This window comes from Carlito syrichta, unplaced genomic scaffold (genome assembly GCF_000164805.1).
Source record: "Carlito syrichta isolate Samal-C Ts95f unplaced genomic scaffold, Tarsius_syrichta-2.0.1 Scaffold303669, whole genome shotgun sequence".
In the NCBI taxonomy this organism is placed as follows: domain Eukaryota; kingdom Metazoa; phylum Chordata; class Mammalia; order Primates; family Tarsiidae; genus Carlito; species Carlito syrichta.
The window spans coordinates 79380-91331 of NW_007247765.1; positions in this window are offsets into that span (position 1 = coordinate 79380).

Sequence of the window (11952 nt, forward strand, 5' to 3'; positions counted from 1 at the left end):
CTTTCGCCTCAGTCTTCCAAGTAGCCGGAATTACAGGCATGAGCTACCACACCCGACTGATTTTTTGATTTATTGTAGAGATGAGGTCTCGCTGCCCAGGCGGGTCTCGAACCCGCGGGCTCAGGCAATCCACTCAAAACATAGTGTTTTTGTTCCCCTTAAACATGTTCAGAGACCCAGAAATTTTGGGGGAAGAAACCTCAAATAACTTTTAAAATAGATTTTGGCTAGGTGTAGTGGTTCACACCTGTGACCCCAGCACTTAGAGAGGCCGAGGTAGAAGAATTGCTTGAGCCCAAGAGTTCGAGACCAGCCTGGACAACATAACAAGACCTCATCTCTACAAAATATCAAAAAATTAGCCTGGCATGGTGGCGCACGCCTTTAGTCCCAGCTACTCAGGAGGCTGAGGCAGAAGGATCACCTGAGCCCAGGAGGTTAAAGCTGTGGTGAGCTGTGATTGTGCCACTGCACTCCAGCCTGGGAGACAGAGTGAGACCCCAACACAAAAAAATAAAAAATAAAATAATATAAAGTAGATTGTATTAATAGAGCTGATATCCTTGTTACGTCCTTATCTTTGGTTAGTCTCTCTGCCTTTGTGCAAACTTAGATGTTTCGAAATAATGCTGCATTGTTCCAACAATCTGTCGGGCGCAGACTTTCCAGACAAGGAGGTACTTATGGCCAGCTGAGGCGGGACAATCACTGCTCCAAATCTCCGGGCTTCACATCACATGTGGAGACCCCAGCAGACTCTTTTTACTCCTGGCTCGATGTCAAAAACTCAGAGCCGATTCCAGTTTCCAACTAGTAGTCCTTTGTTGAACAGTAAGGCCTCTGTGATAGGGGTGGTTAGAGTCACCTTCACCCCACGGAACTTTGTAAACAGCTTGGTGTATGTGGGTTCTATTTCTTGCTGTTGGATTATTACACAGGAAACCCAAGAGGGCTTGAAGGCATTGGGTGCCTTCACTCAATTCCTGGGGTGGATTTGAAGTGGGTGTACTGTTGTTGATGGAAGGTGACAAAATTATTTTTTCTTTTCTTTTTCTTTATTTTCTTTGACTTTCTTTTGTGTCAGAGTCTTACTCTGTCGCCCAGGCTGGAGTGCAGTGGTGCAATCACAGCTCTCTGCAGCCTTGATCGCCTGGGCTCAGGCGATCCTGCCTCAGCCTCTTGAGTAGCTGGGACTACAGGCGTGCACCACCATGCCTGGCTGATTTTTTGTTTTTTTGGAGAGATGAGGTCTCACCATGTTGCCCAGGCTGGTCTCGAACTCCTGGGTTCAAGCGATCCTCCTGCCTCGGCCTCCCAGAGTACTGGCATTACAGGCTTCAGCCACTGTGGCCAGCCTCCCAGCCTCTACAAAGTCTCCTCTCTTCTGGGTGTCTTCTGGAGATCACCCGGGCACATTAAGCAGGCTGGACTGTAAGCATGCAGTTCCCCTGCCAAACCCGCGGCCTGCCTGGTCCTGCCTGTCCCTGCTAGTGGCACAGCTGCCTACCCAGCGCCCGGCGGGCCTCTGGCGTTCATCAAGCCTCCTTCCCTCCCTCTGCTCTGCCAGTTCCCCCTCCTCTCCATGCCCTCTGCCTGTGTCCCGTCACCCTCAGACTCTCACCTTGAGTTGAATCCGCCATATCCGAGCAGCCCTCCTCCTTAATGACTCCTGGCAGGGCTCCATTTACCTCAGAAAAAAATCCGCATTTTTTGTGTGGTAGAAACAATTCCTCACAATGTACTCTCAGCCTGCCTCACGGGCCAAAGCCCCTTCCATGGTCAAAATGACACCAGTCTTCAGCTTCTTAATGTCCCCTGAACAAAATACGTTCTTTCTAACTCTACTGTTTTGTTTTTGTCTCAAACTCCTGGGCTCAAGCGATCCTCCTGCCTTGGCCTCCCGAAGTGCTGGGATTACAGGCTTGGGGCACCATGCCTGGCCATAACTCTGCTTTTGAACACCCTATTCTTCATACCTAGGGATCCCAGCTCAGCTTTCCAGGGTTACCAGAACAATCATGTCCCCCCAGCTCTCCCGACACCCCCAAGGCCATCCACACACCTCTCTGTGTGCTTTGATCCTCAGTTCTCACCACTGCCCAAGACAGGCCAGTATCTCCTGCTTCACAGTCCCAGGGCCTTCCTGGGACTGTGCCCAGCACGTAGTGGCTGCTTGGTACATCAAATGAATGAAAGAAGGCTTGCATTTCTTCCTCACTCTTTCCTGTGCCGTGTGGATCTTCAGACATCAGGTCACTGGGTGTGAGAGCTGTGGGCTGGAGGGGACTTCACAAGCCACCCACCCTGTCTGCCGTCTCTCCGTCCAACCATCACCTCCATCTCTCCGTCAGCCTAGGGGCTGCGAGGCTGACGGAATGCATGATAAACACCTGGACCTTTGATTTGATTCGGTTCTTAATTTTCTTCCTCCTCTCCTCGATTGATTCCCTGTGAAGGTTTAATGAATAAACATGAGCTCTCTCAGCATTAGGCTGCAGTCGGAGCAAGAGGATTATGTTGCAGCTAAGACGCATCTGAACAAACGAGAGGGGAACGTCAAAGTTGTGCTGGAAGAAGAAATGCCTTTCAGGCTCTCAGCGAGCGCTGCCTCCCTTGATCCTCTGGCTTTGATCTCCAGGACTCCATTAGAACAAGGTATTAGCTTTAACCAGCTCGGGGAGCCAGGGATGTAGGCCGAGAGGCTGTACTCAGAAGTGTAAAAGGCGTGAGTCTCCGTCTCTACAAAAAATAAAAAATTAGTAGTCCCAGCTACTCAGGAGGCTGAGGCCAGAGGATTGCTTGAGCCCAGGAGGCCGAGGCTGTGGCGAGCTGTGATCACAGCACTGTACTCCAGTCTGGGTGACAGGGTGAGACCCTGTCTCTAAAAAAAAAAAAAGGAAATGACTTCCTGTCAGAGTCAGACACACACAATGCGAGAAGGTGGGTCCTTTTCCAGCAGGGACAGGTGGTAGGGGCTGCAGTGGCCCTGACCTAGAGATGGGGGAGAAGACTTCCCCGTGGTTGCCTGGAGCTGTGCTCCCTGCTGACTGGAAGAGGCCCGGCCCAGGACTTCCCGGGGCACCTGCCATCGCTACACCTGTAGAGGACGTGCATCCTGTGGCAGAGGGGACAGGCCGGGGCCACACCTGACAAATGAGCAGCACAGGTGCAGCAGATGGCACCATGGGATGGGGCACCCAGTCTCCAAGCACTGCCTGCCTGCCCGCCACACACACACGCACACACAGACACATTCACAGACATATACACATTCCCATATTTATACACACACACACTCACAAACACATTCACAGACACACACACAGACACACTCACATATTTATACACTCACACACACAGATGCACACTCACACACACATGGACACACACTAACCCTAACCCTAACCCTCACACAGACACACACACTCATATTTATACACACACAGACACACTCATTTACATACACACACACGTATTTATACACACAGTCACATACAGGCTCACACACACACACACTCATATATTCATACACACACACACAGACACATGTCTTTACACCCATATCCCACTCACCCCCCGCCCCCCAGGCTCCCAGGCCCCTTCCCTGAGCCTCCGTTCGCGGCTGTGTCACTCTCTGGCTGCTCAGAGATCCCCGTGCCCCGGGTCACGACGCCGAGCCAGGGTTTGGTTTGACTCAGCTGAGGTGGGAGGAACAGGAAGAGCCCCGTGGACTCCGTGAGCCCAGGACAGCCTCCACAGCCAGATCTGCTGGCCTCCAAGCAATGTGCTCCCTCCAGCCTCGCAGATCAGCCTCCTCTTTCATCCTGCGCTCCTGAGGGCGTCTCTAACAGCCTCCATATCCTCCTAGAGGCTTGCTTAGCATGTGGTCAACTATCCTCCTCCACGGCCTCCTCCATGGCCTCCCCACATCCCTGCCCCATGTCCCTCCCACACTTCCTCCTCCGTAGCCCTCCTTCGCATCTCTCCTCCGTGTCTTTCCTCCTCGCCCTCCCCGGGTCCCTCCCTCACGCCCTCACTGAGAGACCACCCGGGGCCCTGAGTCCTCCTAGGCCGCATCTTCTCCTCCTGGGAGCTGCGGTGCGTCTGCAGAGCCAGGGACTCAGGGAAGGCGGTCTCTCAGCCCACAGCTGGGAGGCCAGGGTGTCACCTTGGCCTCTTTTGTGCCCCCCCACAGCTCAGCATCTCACAAGCAGCCACGTCTCCCCAGGCCCACGTCCACGACCTGTAGCACCTGGTTCATCCTCAGGCCCAGGAGACGGAGTGGGACTCGCCGGCCTCCACCCCAGCTTTGTAGCCACTGCCTTCTCCCTAGGGCCACACAGGGTGGCCTCAAACAGCTGGAAAAATTTTTTTTGAGTTGGAGTCTTCTCTGTGGCCCGGGATGGAGCAGTGGCACGCCCATGGCCACCGTAGCCTTGACCTGCTGGGTTCAGGTGATCCTTCTCCCTCAGCCTCCCAAGTAGCTGGGACTATAGGCATGAGCCACCATGCCTGGCTAATTTTTTATTTTTTGTTGAGATAAGGTCTCACTGTGTTGCCCAGTCTAGACTCAAGCGATCCTCCACCTTGGCCTCCCAAAGTGGTAGGATTACAAGCATGAGCCATCATGCCTGACCAGAAATATATTCTCTCACAATTCTGACATATGTTTTCACTCATAAGTGGACCTTGAACCATTATCATAATACTTTAAGAAAGGGATTGGCAGTAGTAGGAAATTGGCAGGGGGAGAGGATGGGATTGACAGTTGAGGGAAACTGCCAGGGGAGGGAGGAGCACACTTCATCAACAAGGGTATCTGCATAAGGAACATTTGTATACCTAACCCTGAATTGTACCCCACAGCTTTAAAATAAAAAAGGAAAAAAAAAAATTCTGAAGGCTAGAAGTTCAAATTCAAGGTGTCGATAGGGTTGGCTACCTCTGGAGGCCCCAACAAGAGTCTGTTCCTGCCTCTCTCCTGGCTGCTGGGGGCTACCAGCTCCCCTTGGCATTTCTTGCTTCACCAATGCAGCACTCCAGCCTCTGCCTCAGTCTCCCTGGAGTGCCCCTCTGTGTGCGTGCACCTCTGTGTTTGTTTTCTTGTAAGCCACCAGTCACTGGATGCGGGCCCCACCCTGGTCCAGCATGGCCTCATCTTAACCAGTTACATCTGCAAAGACTCTATTCCAAATAAAGGCACGTTCTGAGGTTCCAGGTACACAGGAGCTTCTAGGGACATGCTTCTTCCCAGGACAGTGTCTTCCCACCTGTCACCTTCTGGCCCCTCTCTCACATCTCCTCCCCCTCCAGTCTGGCTGCCTGCCTGCTAGATCCACTTTGGAGTGTCAGTCCCCTGTGGCCTCAAACGTTCCTCTCTGGCCCTGTTCTCCAAAGTTGATGCCCTGAACCTCACCACCTTCCTCTGATTTCCTGTTGCCCACCCTGCAGCCTGCTTCCCTCTGTGAGGACTCGTGAGCTTCTGTCTAAAGCAGGCATGTTCAACTTGCTACCCGTGAGCCACAAGCGGCCCAGAACAGCTGATTATGTGACTCTTTTAATATCATGTGTTTTTTAGCATTTCTTTTCTTTTTCTTTTTGAGTCAGGGACTCTCACTCTGTCACCCAGACTGGAGTGCACTGGCACTCTCACGGTTACGGCAGCCTCTATCTGCTGAGCTCAGGCGATCCTTCCACCTCAGCCTTTCAAGTAGCTGGAACCACAGGTGCATGACACCACGCCCGGCTAATTTTTTTATTTATTGCAGAGATGAGATCTCGCCAAGTTGTCCAGGCTGGTCTCAAAGCCCTGGGCTCAGGCAATTCTCTCGCCTCTGCCTCCCGAAGTGCTGGGATTACAGGTGTGAGCCACCATGCCCAGCTAGCATTTATTTTCTTTGTGACCCCATGCACAGTTCCATTTTTGAAGTTCACAATCATACCTTATTCACAGCATCGTTTTTTGGCAGCACATACATTTGTGAGCAGCTGTTTTCAATCACAAAGCACATGAAGAGCAAAATTCAAAAAACATTTCTGCCGAGCACCTTGAGAACTCAGAGTTGAGACCATGTCCATAGAACCAAACACGAATAGATCAGTTTTACAAAAACAAGGTCAAGTTTCCCATTGGTTTTATATTACTCTAATTTTTCTAAACTTTATATTAAAAAATATTAAAAATAAAACGTCTTAATACGTATAGACACTAACTATATTATATGATGTATGTGCGACCCAAGACAGTTCCTCTTGGCTCGATGTGGCCCAGGAAGCCAAGAGGTTGGCCACTCTGGTCTAAAGGAAACCACAGCCCTGCGAGGACCAGGACCAGCAGACCCTGTCCCCAACTGCAGCTGACCCTCTCCCCACACCCTATGCCCCTCAGCAGTCTGCAGGGATATTTGCAAGGGCTCTCTGCTGTCCCCATGCCCTGCCTGCTGAGACTCAGTCTCAGACTGATTCCTTACTTCAGCGAGAACATTGAGCTGTGAGTGCCAATGACCTGGACTGCCTGCTCCAGTACCTTCTCACCTCCATTCCTCTGCCCCACACTGTGGGAGGGCAATTTTGCTCCAGACACATTCCAGCTCCACCCATAGCCCCAGGGGGCCTGCCCTCTACTTTCTCCCCCAGGCTGTCTCTGCTTTCTCCCCCAGCCTGCATGCTGCTTAAGGCACTCTTCTCTCAAAACCTGTTCCCAGCTGGGCACAGTGGCTCACTCCTGTAATCCCAGAATTTTGGGAGGCGAAGCCAGGAGGATTGCTTGAGCCCAGGTGTACAAGACCAGACTGGGCAACTTGGCGAGACCTCGTCTCTACAATAAATCAAAAAATTAGCTGGGTGTGGTGGCATATACCTGTGTCTCCAGCTACTTAGAAGGCTGAGGCGGAAGGTTCGCCTGAGCCCAGCAGGTTGAGGCTGCCGTGGTTGTGAACATGCCGCTGCATTCCAGCCTGGGCCACAGAATGAGACTCCAACTCAAAAAGCAAAGCAAAGCAAAACAACCAAACAACAAAAAAAGTGTTTTCTCTCTCTGTTAGTTAAGTTCTTGAAAAACAGTCTCTGTAGACAGGCAAGGTACTTTGGGAGGCCAAAGCAGGAGGATTGCCTGTGGCTAGGAGTTCGAAACAGCCTGGGCATTATTCTGAGACCTTCTCTCCACAAAAAATAAAAACAAGTAGCTGGTCATGGTGGCATTCGCCTGTAGTCCCAAGCACTCAGAGGCTGAGGCAGAAGGATCACCTGAACCCAGGAGGTCGAGGCTGCAGTGAGCTATGATTGTACCACTGTACTCCAGTCAGGGCGAAAGAGGGAAACCCTGCCTCAAAAAAATGAAAAACATGAAAAAAGAAATTTCTCCCTCTGGTCTACACCCTTCTCTTCCCATTCACCTGGAGGCCACCTGTCACGGAGCCTTCCTGGACTCTCATGGAAGGCAGTCGCTCCTCCCTCCCCCCTCTAAATCCCAGGGCTGTGTGTGTCCTCTCAAGGCATCTGTCCTGCTTGGTGTCATCGTGTCTTCTGTGCCAGGGTGCAGGCAGGGCTTCCAACCGTGCACATGGCTGCAGACGTTCTATAAATATCTGTGCCGTGTAGAAAGATGACCAGGTCAGCTGGCTGTGGCTACACCGTGTTCCACAGGCCCAGGTGGGATCTCTGCTTTTCTCAGTGCAACCGAATGAATGAAGTGGGCCATGGGGTGAGACGGCAGCACCTTAAAAGAACATCAGGCTGGATGGATGTGGTGGCTCACAACTCTAATCTCAGCACTTTGGGAGGTCAAGGGGGGAGAATTGCTTGAGCCCAGGAGTTCGAGACCAGCCTATGCTGCATAGTGAGACCTCATCTCTACAAAAAATAAAACAAGCCGGGCTCGTGGCTCAGCCTGTAATCCTGCACCTTGGGAGGCTGAGGTGAGTGGATTGCCCGAGCCCACGGGTTCGAGACCCGCCCGGGCAACTTGGCGAGACCTCATCTCTACAATAAATCAAAAAAATTAGCCGGGCGTGGTAGTGCATGCCTGTAGTTCCAGCTACTTGGAAGGCTGAGGCGGAAGGATCGCTGGAGCCCAGCAGGTTGAGGCTGCATTGGCCGAGAGCGTGCCACTGCACTCCAGTCTGGGCGACAGAGTGAGACTCCAACTGAAAAAAAAATAAAATAAAAATAAAACAATTGGTGAGGCGTGGTGGTGCATGCCTGGTAGTCCCAACTACTTTGGGAACTGAGGCAGAAGGATCACCTGAGCCCAGACAGTTAAAGCTGTGGTGGTTGTGATCATGCCTCTGCCCTCCAGCCTGGGCGACAGAGTGAGACCCTGACTCAGAAAATAAAAAAAGAAAAGAAAAGAAAAGACAATGATACAAGAATGTTTTCATGAAGATTTAATGTGATAATTTCGATAAAACCCAGCATAATCTTTACCAAAAGGGAAGCGTTTAGTGAAACGATGACACATAGATGCTGAAGCGCATCTGGGTGAATGGGGCCAAGACTGAGGCCGGTGACTTCTGTGCCACTCAGGAGGCCGTTGGACCTTAAGGTTGCTCTTGCCAGTGTATAGGACACAGATTGAAACACATCAGAACCCCCCACCTCTTGTTTCCCAGGCTCCCTGTCACCCTCGGAACACCCGGCTGCTCCTTTGAGCTTGGCCTGCTCCTGGCTCCACTCACACCTTCCATCCCTGGACTTTTGGCAAGAGAAGCCTCCTGGCCCCCGTAGCCTCCAGATCTCATTTGCTGTTCCCTTGCATGTCCTTCAGGGCTCAGTTGCAGTGTCATTTCCTTCCCTGCTCACCTGGCAGATCCCTGTCTGTCATCAGCAATAACAACAACAACAAAACACACACCACTGCATCCCCAAGAGTGCCTGGCAAATAGATGCTTAGTAAGTACAGCAAATTTCTGACACAAACAAGTTCCATTCCAAGCGTGTGTTTGTAAGTCGCAACAAAGGTAGTCTAGGTACCCAACAAACACAGTTAGCTATATAGTACCAGTTACAACTCGGCCGCTTTGACACTTGCTCCCAGACATCCTGGTCTTGAAATAAAGATACTGCACAACTATACTCTAGACAGGTCTGTACAAAGTACACAACAGGACAACCACTCATAGAGGATGCACACACGTGACAATGGTCACTAGTCACACGAACTGACTTTCGTGATTGGACATGCGAACGCACATTCGCATCTTTGAATTTTCACAACTTGAAGGTTCGTATGTAGGGGGCTCACTGTAGCTGTTGAATGAGCTCACCAAGAAACAGGGCCATTACTACTTTAGTTGGGGGTGGGGCTTGTTTTTATAGAGTCTTCTCTGTCCTTGGGGCTGTTTTTCAAGGTGGCCCTCTAAAGGTTGAAACGAGTTTGTGGTGATCTGAAAGGTACTGATTATCTTTAAAAGAGAGTGAAAAGAAGAAAAACCTTTCTGTCTGCAAGGCCAGCAGATGACTGAGACATTTGCAGCTGTCCCTGGATGCCATCCATTTCCTGACTCAGCCTAAGACTGGAGCCCTGGGAGCTAAATGTGCATCAGCTTGGCTTGTGGTTTCCAGGGTTGGTGTCTAAGTTTCTCGGCTTGCTGCTTTCTTGATTTCCAATCTAACAAGGGAAGTGTCATGACACAGCTTTTTATCCCAGTTAAAATTATTTTACAACAGTGGTGATAGGAGTGACAGAACTTGGATAATGGCCCACTTGCCAAACTCTTCATAAAAAGTGGGTTGGTTTCAAAAAGAGGCCATGGCCAGGTACAGTGAAGCATACCTGTAGTCGTAGCGACTTGGGAGGCTGAGGTAGGAAGATCGCTTGAGCCCAGGAGTTAGAGGCTGCAGTGAGCCATGACTGCATCATTGCACTCCGGTCTGGGTGACAGAGGGAGACTATGTCTCTAAAACACACACACACACACACACACACACACACACACACACACACACACACACAAAAGATCCCAGTGGGGTGGCTCATGCCGGTAATCCCAGCAATTTGGGAGGCAGAGGTGAGAGGATTGCCTGAGCCCAGGGGTTCGAGACCAGCCTGGGCAACATAGCAAGACCTTGACTCTACAATAATAATAATAATAAATTTTAAAAAGAGGCCAGAGTGGAGTTGACACACTGTGACCCCCTACCCAAAGGTCGCTGCCACTAAAGCAGTCTCAGCAAAGGAACACAGTTTAGGGGGTGAGGGTATTGCCTCTGGGCATCATTAAATAGCCTTGCTCTATGGAGAAGAAGAAATTATTAGAAACCACAAAGTGGCCGGGCATGGTGGCTCATGCCTGTAATCTCACTCTGGGAGGTGGAGACAAGAGGATTGTCTGAGTCCAGGGTTTGAGACCAGCCTGGCCAACTTGTCGAGACCTTGTCTTTGCAATAAATAAAAAAATTAGCTGGGTGTGGTGGTGTGTGCCTGTAGTTCCAGCTACTTGGAAGGCTGAGGTGGAAGGATCACCTGAGCCCAGGAGGTTAAGGCTGCGGTAGCCATGATTGTGCCACTGCACTCCAGTCTGGAGACAGAGTGAGACTCTGATTCAAAAAGACAAAAAAAAGAAACCACAAAACTTTTCCAAGGTTCCAAGGTAAGAAAGAGTTCAGGAGAAAAATGGGTTCGACAATCTCATGGAAAGGAAAAACAGCACAGGACATGAGGCTTTCTGTATCCATCACTCATTCCTTCGCTGCTGTCTTCACTGAGTCATTCAACAAATGTGCATTGAGCAGGCACCAGACCAAGTCCCTGATGACACAGGATGAACGGGCTCGGGTCTTGACTTTGCAGAGCTCACATGACATGGCCATAGATAAGGTGTTTGTGAAGTGACTTGTAAACGGCACCATGCATTGATCATTCTTCCACCAGTTAATGCAGGGGCTGGTGTGAAGCTGACACTCAAAACTGACTGTTGAAGGAATGAATGGGAAGTGACAGGCACTGAAGCCACATGCTGTGACACGGGACAGTTGGAAACTGTTAGGGCTGAGAAATAAAAAGGGATCCGTGTGAATCAATACGAGGGGGACCCCCCCTAAAACAGAATTACCTTTAGGAGGGCGGGCCGCTTGGGGTACAGGCTTCCCACTCTAGTTAAGTGTTTTAGGAATCCATTGGCATTCATGAACCAGTTAACCTTGTTGTGAGAGGCTGCATTTGGCTTCAGTGAGTTTTTTTTCTTTCTTTTGAGATTCTTTCGACTTGTAAGCCCTTGTCAAGATGGGTGATTTACAAGCACACCTGTCCACACTGCACTGAGTGTCCACCAGTTTTTGTCCCTAAACGGCATGACCCCTGTGCCCCACCCTCCCTATTCATCTGATCTCATCCTGAGCAACTTTTTTTGTTTCCCCAGATGAAAAAAGTCCTCCGAGGGAAACGTTTTGCTGATGTGGAAGAGGCAAAACAAAACACGGCAGAAGCACTCTAAAAGGCATCAAAAACTGTTTTGAGCAGCAGAAAAATGTCTCAGTAAGTGTATTGAAGCAAACAGAGTCCTTTGGAGGTAACTGAAGTTTAAAAATGTAAGAATAAATACATGATTTTTTCAAATAAATAAAGTCTGGATTTTTTTTTTTTTATTCTCCTCCTATAACATTAAGCAGGGCTCCTGGACTATTCCAGAGGTTGGGAACTTCATGTTCTAAACCCTGCTTTTCTCATGACCACCTGACCTTGTTTGACTCCCTCTCTGGCTGAGCAAAGGATTTCCAACCTTTAATAGACACCCACCTTTAACAGACTTTGTGACCTGTGATCCATCCTACAATTCAAGAAAGTAGTTGGAGTCAGAAGGATACATGACTACTTCTCAATTGTCAACCTTTTCTTTTCTTTTCTTTTGAGTAGGAGTCTCGCTCTGTCACCCAGACTGGAGTGCAGTGGCCGCTCCCAGCCACCGCAGCCTCGACCTGCTGGGCTCCGGCGATCCTTCCGCCGCAGCCTTCCAA